We start from the raw sequence: 14742 nt of genomic DNA, 5'->3' as shown, positions 1-14742 counted from the left end.
TCAGATGGTCTACATCTAGTTGTCTCTTTCTTTTCCTAAATGTCTCTATTTAGTGGAAAGTCCATCACTTCTTTCTTCCTGTTCACTAGACAATGTAACTAAATCTTCTAAGAGTAACAGATACTGTGATAAACTGTTTTAGTAGGGCCCCTAATATACTCTTTGGCTTCATTCACCAAACCTATAACTTTCTAAACTACTCTGTGTTTCCTTTATGTGTGTTATCTACCCAATAAGAATGTAAGTCCTTGACAATACAGATTGTCTTTATTTTTGTATTTTTATCCCAACTATAGTGGAGCACACTGCATGGCATATAGCATTTTCTAAAAGTGCTTTTTTTAGGGAAGGGGGAAGGATAGAATTTGGAATTAAAAAAAAGAATAAAAAGATCTCTGTACTTTAATATATATACATATTACATACATATATGTGCATTTATAATAGTTTTCATTCATTCATTCACTTATTCAATCTGGAACTCATAGATTGGACAACAATAGGTCCTTATTCAAGTACCACTTAATGGTTATTTTTGGGTGCTCCTGGCTCAGAGTTAATGTAAATAGTAACTATTTCTCTTCTGCCCAGCAACCCTGAGGGTCTTCCCCTTCCAGTTTGATTTTATTTTTTATTAAAACGGCCATCCCTTAACTCATTTCGTAAAGAGACCTATTCACTGAATGGGCATTGCCTCACTCAAAGTGAGAACCTGAAAAGACCTTAGCTTTAAAGGTCCAGGGTCTCCTTCTGTGTCCTGAGTTATCTCCAGTTGTCCTGATGAATATCTGGTCACTGGATCCAGATGGTTCTGGAGGAGAAAGTGAGACTGGTGACCTTGCACAACCCTCCCTCACTCAATGCAAAGTCAATTGCAAGTTATGTGATTATCTCCCTGATGTCATGGTCCTCTCAACAACCAACACTTATTCATTCATAACATCATTCATTAATTCTTTCAGGATGACTCTACTTCTCTGGCTGCACTTTACTGTTGGTGTCCTTGGATAATGTTATAGTCAGCTCCCCTGATCATTTCTTTATATTTCTGATTGGACTGGTTCTATCATGGTTCCATTTTTCAATTCTTTTTCTCTTGGCTCTGGCTTTCAAATATGAGCAACCAATAGTGGCCTCTGACTTTTCTTCCATAATCCATGTATGAGAAGATGCTCTAGATTCAGGTGGAGTTGGATTTTCCTGTTTCCCCAACTCTCTGGGAACTCAGTATATATTTCTTCCTTTTGCCCTTCAGCTCCTTCTTGTAATTTAGCTGTTCATTTTATCCCTGTAAATCTCACAGAGTTTGGTCTAAGAAAGACAAATAAAATTGAGTTGTCTCCATGCTTTTGATTTCTCTCAAAGTGGGCAACATGTATTACATGGGAGTCAAAGGAAGGCACTGCTGCTAGCTGATTCCACCTTCCAACTAACTTCTGGGAGAGCCTCACCCTGCTTTTGCAGTTGCATTAGTTATTATCATTTCCACTAGTTATTATCTAATTTTATTCTGGTAACCCCAATTTGGCTAGTGTTGTGACCCAAAAGAAAGTCAATCTCCTGCTGAATGCCTAAGGTGGGAGTTATTTCCAGTTTTCTCTATAATTATAGACCTTTGAAGTTTTACTGGCTGTATTTTAAATCTTTCAGCACAAACATGACAGTCATTTTACAAACACAGAGACATGGACAGACAGAATGACAAGACAGGTTGACAAGACAGAGTGCACACAAATCAAATTTTCCTTTTGGCTTTTTAGGCCTAATTTGTTTTTAAGATACACTAATTTAGAATTAGAATTTTATTTAATTTATTTTTAGACTGGTCAAAATTCAGATTTACCTTTTAATTCCACATCCTTATTACAATACAATTTTTCACATACCAATTTACTCTGACCTACCCATATCCAAATTATAAAGGATATCCTTTCAGAGGTGACCTGTCTTGAGGTCTCTCCAGAGTGAGCTTATAGAAAACAGTATTTGCAACCAAATACAGAGAGTCTGAGAGATAAGAGCAAGGATGTTGGATATAAGACTCATCCACCCTTCAGAATTGGGATTTCAGGAGAAAAGAGCTCTGTGGGCACCCATTCCATTACTGTTGGGGGAAGAGTTTAGTCTCCAAGGCTCAGTCTTATATCTGAGTCACAGAGCTATTAATAGCAACCTCACAGAGTTTTAACTAAGAAAGACAAAATTAGGTTGTGTCCATGTTTTTAATTTCTCTCTAGCTGGTGACATACATTGCATGGGAGTTGTAGTCCAGAACCGGGACTCCCTAAGGGAGCCAGTCCAGAACTTGCTCAATTTGGGGTTGGGAGTACAGAGTTATATGCCCTTCTAAGAGTAAGTGTTCTCAAGGGGTGCCAATCAACTCTGATTAGTCAAAACACTGGGAAGTAGGCTATATTAAAATGATGGTTTTGGGATAGGTGATTCAGATCACTTAATCTTGGCCAAAGAGACATCAATTTCCATTGTACCTGACAATAGAGAGGAATCAACATTTTCCCAGACCTGTAAGGGCAACATAATGAGCAAGAATAGATCCATTTAGATCTTAATGTCCTTCTGAAGAAGAAATTGAACTTTGGAAGAAAAAGAAGATGGGGGAAGCTGTGAGTCTCCAAGATAATGATTACTAAGAAAAATAATTTTTCACATCCCTCAAAAGCCAAGTCAAGTCAACAAGCCAAAAAGCATTTTTAAATGCTTATTCTTATTACAATAATACCTACCTTTTAGAGTTGTTGTGAGTATAAAATGAGGTAATATTGGTAAAGTGTGTTGTAAATTTTAAAATGCTATATAGATTATGAGTATATGTATACACACATATGAACATTTATTCATACATATTTATATACATTTGTATGCATATATGTACATTTGTGTGTGTTTATACTTGCATGTGTATATGTATGCATGTAGATGCGAATGTGCCAATCCCTGTGCTAAGTGTTGAGGATATAAAATCCAAATAAAAAGAAAGTCCCTGTCTTCAAGGAATTCATATTCTAATAGGAGAAGAAAATGTAAAATGAAACTGAAAAGGGGGAGGTAAAGAAAGGAGAGAAAGAGAAATTATGCATGATGATGAATTCAGAGAATGAAAGATAGCTGGTCTGTGCCCTTAAGGTTCTGGGAAAAACTTGCCAATGAGTAAAGGTGGCCAGGGGTGGAAGGAAAGGTAAACCTGGCCACCATGACTCTGTGTAACTCTTGGCAAGCCATTTGACCTCTATCTGCCTCAGTTTCCTCTATTATAAAGTGAGGATGATAATAGCACCTACTTCCCAGAGTTGTGATAAGGACTGACTGAAATAATATTTGTAAAGTGCTTAGCAGAGCACCTGGCACAGAGTAAGCATTTAATAAATATTTATTCCCTTCTTCTTTGAGTTTATATCTGTTCTCACACACTTTATTAGTTGTATAACTTTGAGCAAATCACTTACTCTATGTCTTCCTCAGTCTCCTCATTATCCCTGGTGAGGATAATAATAGAAGCCAGGTTTGCTATGAGGACAAAATGAGATAACATTTGTAAAGTGCATTGCAAATGTTAAAGTGCTATGTAAAGTTCAACTATTTCTTCATATCTCCCCAAATCACTTAAATCTCTTTTAAATGTTTTTTATAATATCCTTATTTTTATATCCAGAGTTTATTCTTCATTTTTCCACAGCCATTGCTTCGTATAACTTTTTCAAAACTTTTGGCCTCCATGCTGTTCAAAATTTATTTAAAATTATCTTTAGCAAATCAATCAAGTAAAATCAGACAACTAAGCATGTGAGGCCATATAATAAATAAAAGCAGCACAAAGATATATAAATTCAAGTAACAAAAATTGAACATGCACCACAACTTTCTTAATATATTAAAGGATAAATGAGTAGCTATGATTTTAATGATACATGAAAAGTGGTAACTATGTTATCAGTAGAACATAATATAAAGTATTGTTCATTATTAACAGTACAACCTATTGCAAAACAACAGGCAAAATGAATTATTTAATGATAGCATCCACAAACAGGATGTAATTGAAATCCTATGAGAAAGATCAGGTCGATGAGAAAAAAATCTTACAATAAAAAATGACTTTAAAGACTACATGAATATCTATACTGGAAATAAATAATCACATTTGAGAACTGAGAAAACAATTCAAAATTAGAATTAGATGGGAAAAAAACAGCAAAATATTTATTTGGAGAATCATGCTTAATAATACATTTCAGCTTAAAAACATAGAAAAATAGAATACTTTTTCTCTGTCCCTCACAGTTCTCCCCCACACCATCCTTAAATGTGAAAACAAGGCAGGCATAATATTTTTTTCAAGCAAACATAGTAATTCTGAACAAGTTCTGATGTGTGACCCTTTGCTTCTGTGTGTTGAGTGCTACTTCTTTTCTTAAGCCTACAGAAACATTACATCATCCTATTAACTATTCAATGAGAAGGTATCATGTCAGAATTGTCCTCCAGGTGATTCTTTACTTGAGACCCTCAGCTTAGCCTTCACAGTTTCTGTCTGGAGCAAAGGGTTAGCCCCTTCCTAAGAGTTAGCAGCATGCCCTTGGGCCAACAGAAAGAGCAAGCACACTTAGATTATTCCTCACACATCAAGTCCATGTGATGGCAGCAGCAAGATTTATATCAATGTCTCTCTGGCCAAATTCAAATTAATACAGAGGACAAAAAAGGATATGAAATCTGCTATTCCTACTGAGGCTATATGTGAAATACAGGTTTAGGTTTCAGTCTCTCACTGAATTCACAGTTTCAAAGGCTCTTCTGTGTGATTGCATGATTTATTGTACATAAATTAAAAGGAAAAGGAAAATAACACAAACACATTTTAAATGTATTTTTATTTATTTCATTAAATATTTTCCAGTTGTTTGTAAAATAGTTTTAACAATCATTTAATTCTTTTATTCATTTAATTTTTTAATTTTAATTTATGGAATAAAATAAGCATGTCCATAGCATTTTATAATACAAATGGATACTTGTATATGAAACTGCAGATCTATTCTGTAAAACTTCCTATTCCTTTTAAATATATGATAAAGTTATCATGTAAATTTATTTTTTTCCATTTTTTTCTCCCTCTCAATCTAGTGATGGCTACTGTTATACAAATATGTGTGTGTATGTATACACACACACATGACATATATCCAAATATATTTAAAATCTTTCCACACGTACATCTATTAATCAGTTCCTTCACTGGATGCAGATAGCCTCTTTTTTCATATGTCCTTTGTAGCTGATTTTTAAGCAAGTATTTTCTTCTGGACTTCCCTTTCCATTTGGCCAATTCTATTTTTTAAGGCATTCTTCTCCTCATTGGCTTTTTGGACCTTTTTTGGAAGATCAACAATGTTTATGAAATGCCTATAAGGTACCAGTCACTGTGTTAGGTGGGGGCTTTTCTCCTATTTTATATTCATTTGATGTTGTTTTATTGTTTCTTAATGTTTTGTGGAGTCATTAACTTCCACTTGCCCAATTCTAATTTTTGAGGAATTAGTTTTTTTCAATGAGTGTCAGTACCTCCTTTTCCATTTGGCCAATTCTGTTTTTCAAGGCATTCTTCTCCTCATTGGATTTTTATACCTCTTTTACCATTTGGCCTATTTTTAAGGTGTTCTTTTCTTCAGTATTTTTTATGCCTCCTTTACCAAGCTATTGACTCTTTTTTTCATGATTTTCTTGCATCACTCTCATTTCTCTTTGCAATTTTTCTTATATCACTTTTACTTGATTTTTAAAATTCTTTTGAACTCTTCCATGGCCATGATACTAATTCTTCTTCTTCTTTTTCTCATCTTCTGAGTGTGTGTTTTACTCTTCCTTGTAATCATAGTAACTTTCTGTTGCCAGAGTTATTTTTGGTTGTTTGCTGATTTTTCTACCGTTTCTTGACTTTTAACTCTATGCCAAAGTGAGGCTCTGCTTCTGGATAGGAAGGAACACTTTCCCAAGCTTCAGGGTTTTTTTAAATTTTATTTTAGACAAATACTAAAACTTAAATAGATAAAAAAATAAAAAGAAATATTATGAACTTAAATATAAAGTAAGAAAAAAGTGTCATATGCACAGCAGAACATAGGAGAGGATTCAAAATAAAAAGCGATAGCTTTTCATTTCATTAAAGTCTAATTAAATACTGTGCATTATGTTGAAAGATGTCCATCTTTTCTTTGCTTCCTTGTAGGTTTTCTTTTGTTCTCTGCTGTATACTTTTTACTTTGTTCTTTTTTTCTCCCCGTCTTCCCCCTACCCACTATCCCAAGGCTACAATTGAGCATTGGTCAGACTTTTTGTGAAACTGTTTTCAGAACTAGTGCTGGGGGTATGTAAACTTTTACTTCTTCCAAGGTAGTATGATCCAAGGAGAGGTGTATCTGCTATTCTCCTGGCCTGTAGTTCAGACCACAAGCATTCTTGTATGTCCTAAAACTGTGACCAGGGTTCCCACTCCCCTACAGCCACAATCTCTGGTATGTTAGTGTTGCTTCTTGCCCCAGGACTGCCACCCAGAACTATAACCCATATCTGGGTATGGGAAATGCAACAATATTCTGCCCTGAGTGCCAGCAAAGAGACCCCTATAATCTCTTTCTGACTAGTTGTCTGACCCCCTGACTATCTGTGAACTGAGATCTCTGGAAGCAGCTGCTGCCACTGCTTATTCAGTCCCTCCCAGGATCTGTACCTGGTTTGCTGGGGCCTGGGCTGTGCTGACATGGCCTGCACTGTACTGTGCTTCTCTTTCACCCCATGCAATCAACTTTTCCTGCTGACCTTCTATATCATCTTAGGCTGAAAAATTGTTGCACCCCTATCCTTTTGTAGATTTTATCCTCCAGGATTTGTTTTGAGGCATTATTTGAAAGGTATTTGGAGGGGAATTTGGGAGAACTCAGGAGAGTCCCTGCCTTTTCTCTGTGATCTGGGCTCCACCCTCCTGGGACTTTCCTCTAGAGACACATTTCCTCTAGTGTCTAGAGACACAAAAAGACAATATAGTAGCATTAACTAGAGAGGTTTAGGAATAGCAGTTCTCCTTTCCAGGAGAACCACAAAGTCATGGCAGCAACTTGCATAGATTTCCATCTCAGGTAAAAGAGACATTATCGCTTACTTAGTTGTGGGCTACAGTACTTATTCCTGATGGCTTCCAGTTATGACTTTGATAATTACATTGTGAATTGAACTATGCAAAATAGTTCTCCTACACACAGAGATAATATTTTCTTCTGACAGGTAGGAGTGTGTGACTAAGTTAACTACTAGATGAAAGCTACTAGGTCATGTACTAAAATTGAGGTACATCAGTTTAATTCCACAGTTGATATTCCAGTCATAACTAGTAAGTTTCCATGTCCTCACAATATTTCCTTCTTAGTGATTTCATTCCCTGCCAATAAGAACTTTGGATATGCTTGCCTCATTGGTGAGAGTAAGACTAAGAGCACTGAAGAGAAGGCTGGGTAGCTAAGATGTTAGACTCTACCAAAAGTGGTGGGGTGTTGCCATTTTTGCCATTAAATTCAACATATTTACTTTTACTTCATTAAAGATGCTATTTAATCAATAAGTAGGGGTGTGATGAATATTTGAGGCTTTATGCAATTAGCACAATATTATGGGCAAATCAGATCATTGTAGGACATTACTATACACTGCCTGGATTCTAAAATGATGTCCTTCATTACAGTTGAGATAATGAGCAGAGCATGGGGCCTGAAGTTAGGAAGACTTGAATTCAAATTTGGCTTTACACACTTACTAGCCATGTGACCCTGGACAAGTAACTTATCCTCTGTTTGCTTCAGTTTCCTCATCTGTAAAATAAAAATTATAATATCACTTACCTCCCAGGGTTGTTGTGAGGATAAAATAAGATGATCACTATAAAGTACACTGACTGGTACATAGTAAGCAGTATATAAATGCTGTTGCTGTTGTTGTTGTTGTTATTATCATTATTATTTTTGGTGAGTATATATATTTCCTTGTTTCATGCCTTACCTGATGTTTATTATCAGAGGCTTACCAATCAGAATTATTTCTATTTTGAAATCCTCCATGGAATATTGAGTGATTTTTATATATGGTTGTGATATGCCTAGTGTAAGAAAGCTTTTTTTATGGTAATTTTTATTTACTTTTTTGTTTTCAACATTTACTTCCACAAGATTTTGAGTTCCAAATTTTTACCCCATCTCGCCCCTCCTCCCAACCCAAGATGGCATGCATTCTAAATACCCCTTTCCCTAGTCTGCCTTCCCTTCCATCTCTCCCCCTCTTCTCTTATCCCCTTCCCCTTCAATTTTCCTGTAGAGCAGGATGGATTTCTGTACCCCATTTCCTGTATTTCTTATTTCCCAGTTGCATGTGAAAACATTTATTTTTTAAACATGTGTTTTTAAAACTTTGGGTTCCAAATTTTCTCCCTTCCTCCCTCCCCACCCACCCTCATTGATAAGGCAAGAAACTAAATATAGGTTATATATGTGCAGTTATGCAAAACACTTCCATAGTGGACATGCTGTGAAAAACTAACTCTATTTCCCTTAATCCTCTCCTGCCCACCCATTTATTCTATTCCTTCTTTTGACCCTGTCCCTCCTCAGAAGTATTAGCTTCTGATTACTCCCTTTCCCAATCTGCCCTCCTCTCTATCATTCCCCTACTCTCTTGTCCCCTTCCCCTCCTATTTTCCTGTAGGGTAAGAAATATTTCCACACCCAATTGAATGTGTATATTATTCCCTCCTTAAGTCAAATCCTATGAGAATAAGATTCACTCATTCCCCCCCCTTCCCCCATTTCCCCTCCACTGTAAGAGCCTTTTCTTTTCTGTTTTTTTTTGTGAGATAATTTACCCCAATCTACCTCTCCCTTTCTCCTTCTCCTAGTATATTCCTCTCTTACCCCTTAATTTTATTCTCCAGATATGACCCCTTCATTTTCAACTCACCCTGTGTCCTCGATCTATCTATCTATAGCTATATATACGTACATATAATTTTTTTCCCCTACAACTACCCTAATACTGACAAAGGTCTCATGAGTTAGAAATGTCATCTTTCCATGCAGGAATGTAAACAGTTCAACCTTAATAAGTCTCTTATGATTTTCTTTCCTGTTTACCTCTTCATATTCCACTTGAGTTTTGTATTTGAAAATCAAATTTTCTATTCAAATCTGGTCTTTTCATCAAGAATGCTTGAAAGTCCTCTATTTCATTGAATGACCATTTTTTTCCCCTGCAGGATTATACTCAGTCTTGCTGGGTCGGTGATTCTTGGTTGTAATCCTATCTCCTTTGGTTTCTGGAATATTATATTCCATGCCCTGCGGTCCCTTAATGTAGAAGCAGCTAAATCTTGTGTTATCCTGATTGTGTTTCCTCAATACTTGAATTGTTCCTTTCTGACTGCTTGTAATATTTTCTCCTTGACCTGGGAACTATGGAATTTGGCTACAATATTCCTAGGAGTTTTCCTTTGGGGATCTCTTTCAGGAGGAGATTGGTGGATTCTTTCAATTTCTATTTTGCCATCTGGTTCTAAAATATCAGGACAGTTTTCCTGGATAATTTCTTAAAAGATGATGTCTAGGCTCTTTTTTTGATCATGGCTTTCAGATAGTCCAATAACTTTTAAATTCTTTCTCCTGGATCTATTTTCCAGGTCAGTTGTTTTTCCAATGAGATATTTCACATTGTTTTCTAATTTCTCATTCTTTTAGATTTGTTTTACAGTATCTTGATTCCTCATAAAGTCACCAGCGTCCAATTGCTCTATTCTAATTTTTAAGGAAGTATTTTCTTCAGTAAGCTTTTGGACTTCCTTTTCCATTTGGCCAATTTTGCTTTTTAGGGCATTCTTCTCTTCATTGGCTTTTTGGACCTCTTTTGCCATTTGGGTTAGGCTATTTTTTAAGGTGTTATTTTCTTCAGTATTTTTTTGGGTCTTAGCAAGCTGTTGAGTTGTTTTTCATGATTTTCTTGCATCACTCTCAGTTTTTCCTTTACTCCTTTTACTTGCTTTTCAAAATCTCTTTTGAGCTCTTCCAAGGCCTGGGACTGATTCATATTTTTCTTGGAGGCTTTGGATGCAGGAGCTTTGGCTTTGTTGTCTTCTTCTGGTTGTATGTTTTGATCTTCTTTGTCACCAAAGTAAGATACTATAGTCTGACTCTTTTTGCACTGCTTGCTCATGATCCCGGCCAATTACTTGAGTTTTAAACTCTTTGTTAAGGTAAAAGTCTGCTTTCAATGTGAAGAGTGTACTTTCTCAAGCTTCGGGGGTTTGTACAGCTGTTTTCAGAGGTACTTCTAGGGACCTGAAAATTTTCAGTTCTTCTAAGGTGGTATGATAAGGGGTAAGTTGTATTCTCTCCACCACCACAAGCTCTGCCGCACCAGCACTCCTCCTCGCCCCAGGATCGCCCCTCAGAACTGTGACCCAGATCTAAGTACTGGTAAAGCAAGAGATTCCTGCCTCAGCACTGGCAAAAAGATCCCTGCAATCCCCCTCTGATCAGCCACTCCCCCTCAGTCTGTGGGCAGGAAGCTCAGGAAAAAGCCGCTGCCTCAGAGGCCATGTTTAGGACTTGTGACTGAGACCTCGCTCCCCTCTCACCACAGTCACAGACCTTTCCCACTGACCTTCTAAGTTGTCTTTGGCTTTCATGGGTTGAGAAGTCTGGAAACCACTACAGCTGCCCGCGATTCAATCCTATGAGGCCTGCTCCAGGTTCGCTGTGGCCTGTCTGCCCACGTCAAACTGCACTCCCCTCCCTGCCCGATGCGATATACCTTTTTGATCAACCATCCAGGATGTTGTTGGCTGGAAATTTGTTTCACTCTGTCTTTTTGCGAGTTCTCCTGCTTTAGAATTTGTTTAGAGCCATTTTTTTAGGTATTTGGGGGGCTTTGGGAGAGGGCTCAAGACAATCACTGCTTTCTCTCCTCCATCTTGGCTCCACCCCTAAGAAAGCTTATAAGGTGGTATTTTCCTCTTCTCAGACCACTTAGTTTTTTGTAATGACAAATAATAAGTACAATGAGATCTTATATTTTCTCCATCCTTCAGGCAGTTGTGAGATTATTGAATATTGTATGTAAAAGCTTTATTGTTCTTTACTAATACCCTCACTGAGCCCTCAATTTGTGACACACATTATGATTTTCCACATGTCGGCAAATTGTTGTTCATCCTTCATTTTTGAAGAGGACCAATGACATCATAGATGCTGTCTTGACTTTCACATGAATTGGATTTAAATGAGGTGGAGTTGCACAAAGTTGTCAGCCTTGCTCTATCTTCCAGAGTCCTCTAAGTACAGTGGCAAGACAAAAGTCAGGATGACTGGTGATGGCCTGGGATCTAATAGATGATTTTGGCATTTCCAGTGTCTGACCAAGATCTAAGTACTTCAGAGTGCCTGTATCAGCTTCCTTCTTGGTCATGAACAATTTGTTTTCATCCACCCATCTGATCTGGGGAAGTTTTCACATCACATGCTTGGAGTAGACATCTTCCTAACTCACCAATGGGTTTGAGACTTGTAGGTTACCCATGACCTAAACCAAAGTTTAGCCCATTTGCTAAGACATTTTTAGTGGAGTGTGGCTGCTGCACATGCTACAGCTTCTTGGAGTCACAGATGAGAGTTTGATGATAGATGGACACCAAAGGTGACTGAGTAATCATATATATATATCAGTAGTTGCTTTGATACTTTGATACTTTGTAAATCAATCTCTCTATGCACTTATGATTGCATTGACTCCAGTACAGATTTCCTTTTTCTATATTTGATTAAATATTTCTGCTTTCCCTGTTTTTATTCTCTTTAGTACCATTTCAACTTTCCTAGTGAGCACCTTACAGGCTATAATTTTGAGGGCCAAGTATGGTGGTTTTACTATCCTTGGTGACTAATAATTTTTTTTTTTATAAATCTGTGACATTTTTATTCTGTTTGTAATCTTTCCATTTTCTCCCAGTAATACTTACTGAAATTACTTTGCTTAGGTGAGTGTACTGTCAAGCTTTCCTTAGACTGTGATTTGTCATCATAGAGATGACATGGTTATTTAGAAAGAGATTATAGAAAAAAGGCTCAGAAAAGGGGTACGGCCACATTTAACGGACAACCTTGAGCAAAAGACACTGAGGAGTAGTCAAACAAGCAGAATAAGAACCAAGAGATATCAATGTGACCAAGAGAGAAAATGATTTACAGTGGCAAATGTTATAGTATGGTCAAGAAATATGAGAATCAAGAAAAGTACATTAGAAAATGAGAAACTGAGAACATGAAACTTCTCTTCAAAGATACTAATTACTGGGTTATTAGTAACTTTAAAGATATCAAGTTTCAGTTGAATGACAAAGTAGAAATTCAGACTGCAGAAAATTTAGATGAGAGTGAGAAAAGATGAATTGGAAGTCCTGAGTATAGATGTTTCAAAAAGTTTAGCTCAGAAAGAGAGAAGAGTCATAAGATATCTCTCAAGGATGGTAGAATATAATAGAATATAGTAAAATACGTATAGTCAAATATGTAAAGAAGGCTTTTTTCCCTTTCAGAATGGAAAAGATGGACATTTTTATAGGCATCATGAAAGGAGCCATTAAAAGAGATAGGTGGAAGATAGGGAATGGAATTAAAGTAGTGATGAGAAAGGAGTAGAAGGGAGAAGAGGAAGCTCATTGTAAGTAACCTCAATTTGGAGTCTGAAATACAAAACAAGATCATAAACTGAGTGGGTGGGGAAGCAGTACTATGTTAGACTGAAGGGAAGAAAAGAAAGTTTGTAGCAACCACTGCTGTGAGTAAAATTAAGAATTGAATAAGATTGTTTTGCTGTAGTAAGGACTCTGTTTAGATTAGATAACAGAAATATGCAGTGGAACCAGTCAGCATATTATTGTGACTTCATCCAGCTCTGTTTAGCTTCATGGGCATAGTGGAGATAAAAGGAGGTGGATTGGCAAGATATTATTGTGAAGCTACAACAGAATCATAGAATTTGAGATGTGGAAGGGACCTCAGCAGACACCTAGTTCATTTCATAGACAAAATAATCTTTACTATAATATACACCAAAAAGTAGTCATCCAGCTTCTGCTTTAAAACTTGCAATACTGTGAAATCCACCACCTCTTGATGTAAGCAATTCCACTTCTGTAAATCTCCAACTCTTCCAGACATCAAGCCTAGGTTGGCCTCTCTATGTAGGCTAATGGGTTCCATTCATTGTTCATGGTTCTTCCCTTAATGACCAAACAGAATAAAACTAATCTTTCATAGCCCTGCAAATACTTGAACAGCTATCAGGTTCCCCCTGAGGTTTTTTTTTCCTCTTGGCTGTGTGTCTAGTTCTTTCAAGCCAGCCCCTTATGTATTATGGATCAAGGCCTTTCACCACTATTTTCCCTACTCTGGACTCTAGTTTATCATGATCATCATTAACTCAACACAATATTGTAGATGAAGTTAGACAAGGGAACAATAGAGTGGTAATATCACCTTCCTATTCCTGGAAACTATGATCTCACCCTTGATGAAATATAACATTGAATTAGCATTATTGGTTGTTATCTCATTGCTAAACACTATTGAGATTTTTAATCCACTAAAATATATAGATCTTTCACAGTATAACTGTTGTCTATCTATATGTCAAGGGAAAAGAATATTTGAGTAAAACCAAGTTGACTAAGGGGTCTGGAATAGGAAAAGAATTGTGTAACCAGAGCAGAGGAAAAGTTCTGAGAAAATACTGAGAGATGGAGGCACTGCAGATCATGGCAAAGATAAAAATGATTTTGGAATAGTAAGAGACAGACGAACTAATAAATGATTATGAATTCTTGAACATGTACAATGGAAAAGTCAAGTGTGTGACCATTCCTATGTGTAGCTGAGCTAGAGTGGAGGAGTAGGTTCAATTCAGAGGGTCTAGAAACTCTGGCTCTCAATCTATGATCCAGTGATTTTTTAAAACATGCTTTTCACAAAATGCATGTTACTTAATATACATTGCATATTCAACTTGCCAATTTTAAAAATTTCTTTCTTCTTATGTTTATAGACAATATCCATTCTAGGTATGTTTCCCACACTCCTCCCTCCCTATCACCCCCACTACACGCCTCAAGATAGAGGGCACTAATCTGACTTTGAAAATGATGAACTATAATAGTGTAATCCAACTATATTATTTATAACATGACTGGAAGAGCATGTTTTCATTTAACTGACATTCATTGGAGAATTCTTTAAACTTTTCCTGTTATTGGTATACTTTGTAGTATTTTGCTTAGAATTAGATGATTTTACAGTAAAGAAGGCTCATTATTTTAGGTCAGTTACTTAAGAGTGACTAATGTTACTAAATATTGCAAAACACTTGGAGACCCCTTTGAATCACCTCATTTTAGATAGAAAGACACCGGCTGTATCAAGGACAGAAAACAATCCAAACTGAACTATAACACTGATCAGAGTTGTACATTACCAAGGGCTACAGCATTATGTCTGCTAACCATCTAACTTAACTTAGTGTTCCATCATTTCCCAAAAGGCTCTCAGCTAAAGCAAATGTCTTGCATGTACCTGGGCATTGAAATACTGAAGGTTATGAAATAAGTGGATTGAAATGTGCACATTCCTGTTTTCATTCTTC

The sequence above is a fragment of the Vombatus ursinus genome, unplaced genomic scaffold, assembly GCF_900497805.2.
Source record: "Vombatus ursinus unplaced genomic scaffold, bare-nosed wombat genome assembly UNPS02014809.1, whole genome shotgun sequence".
NCBI classification, from domain to species: domain Eukaryota; kingdom Metazoa; phylum Chordata; class Mammalia; order Diprotodontia; family Vombatidae; genus Vombatus; species Vombatus ursinus.
This window is presented reverse-complemented; position numbering follows the sequence as displayed.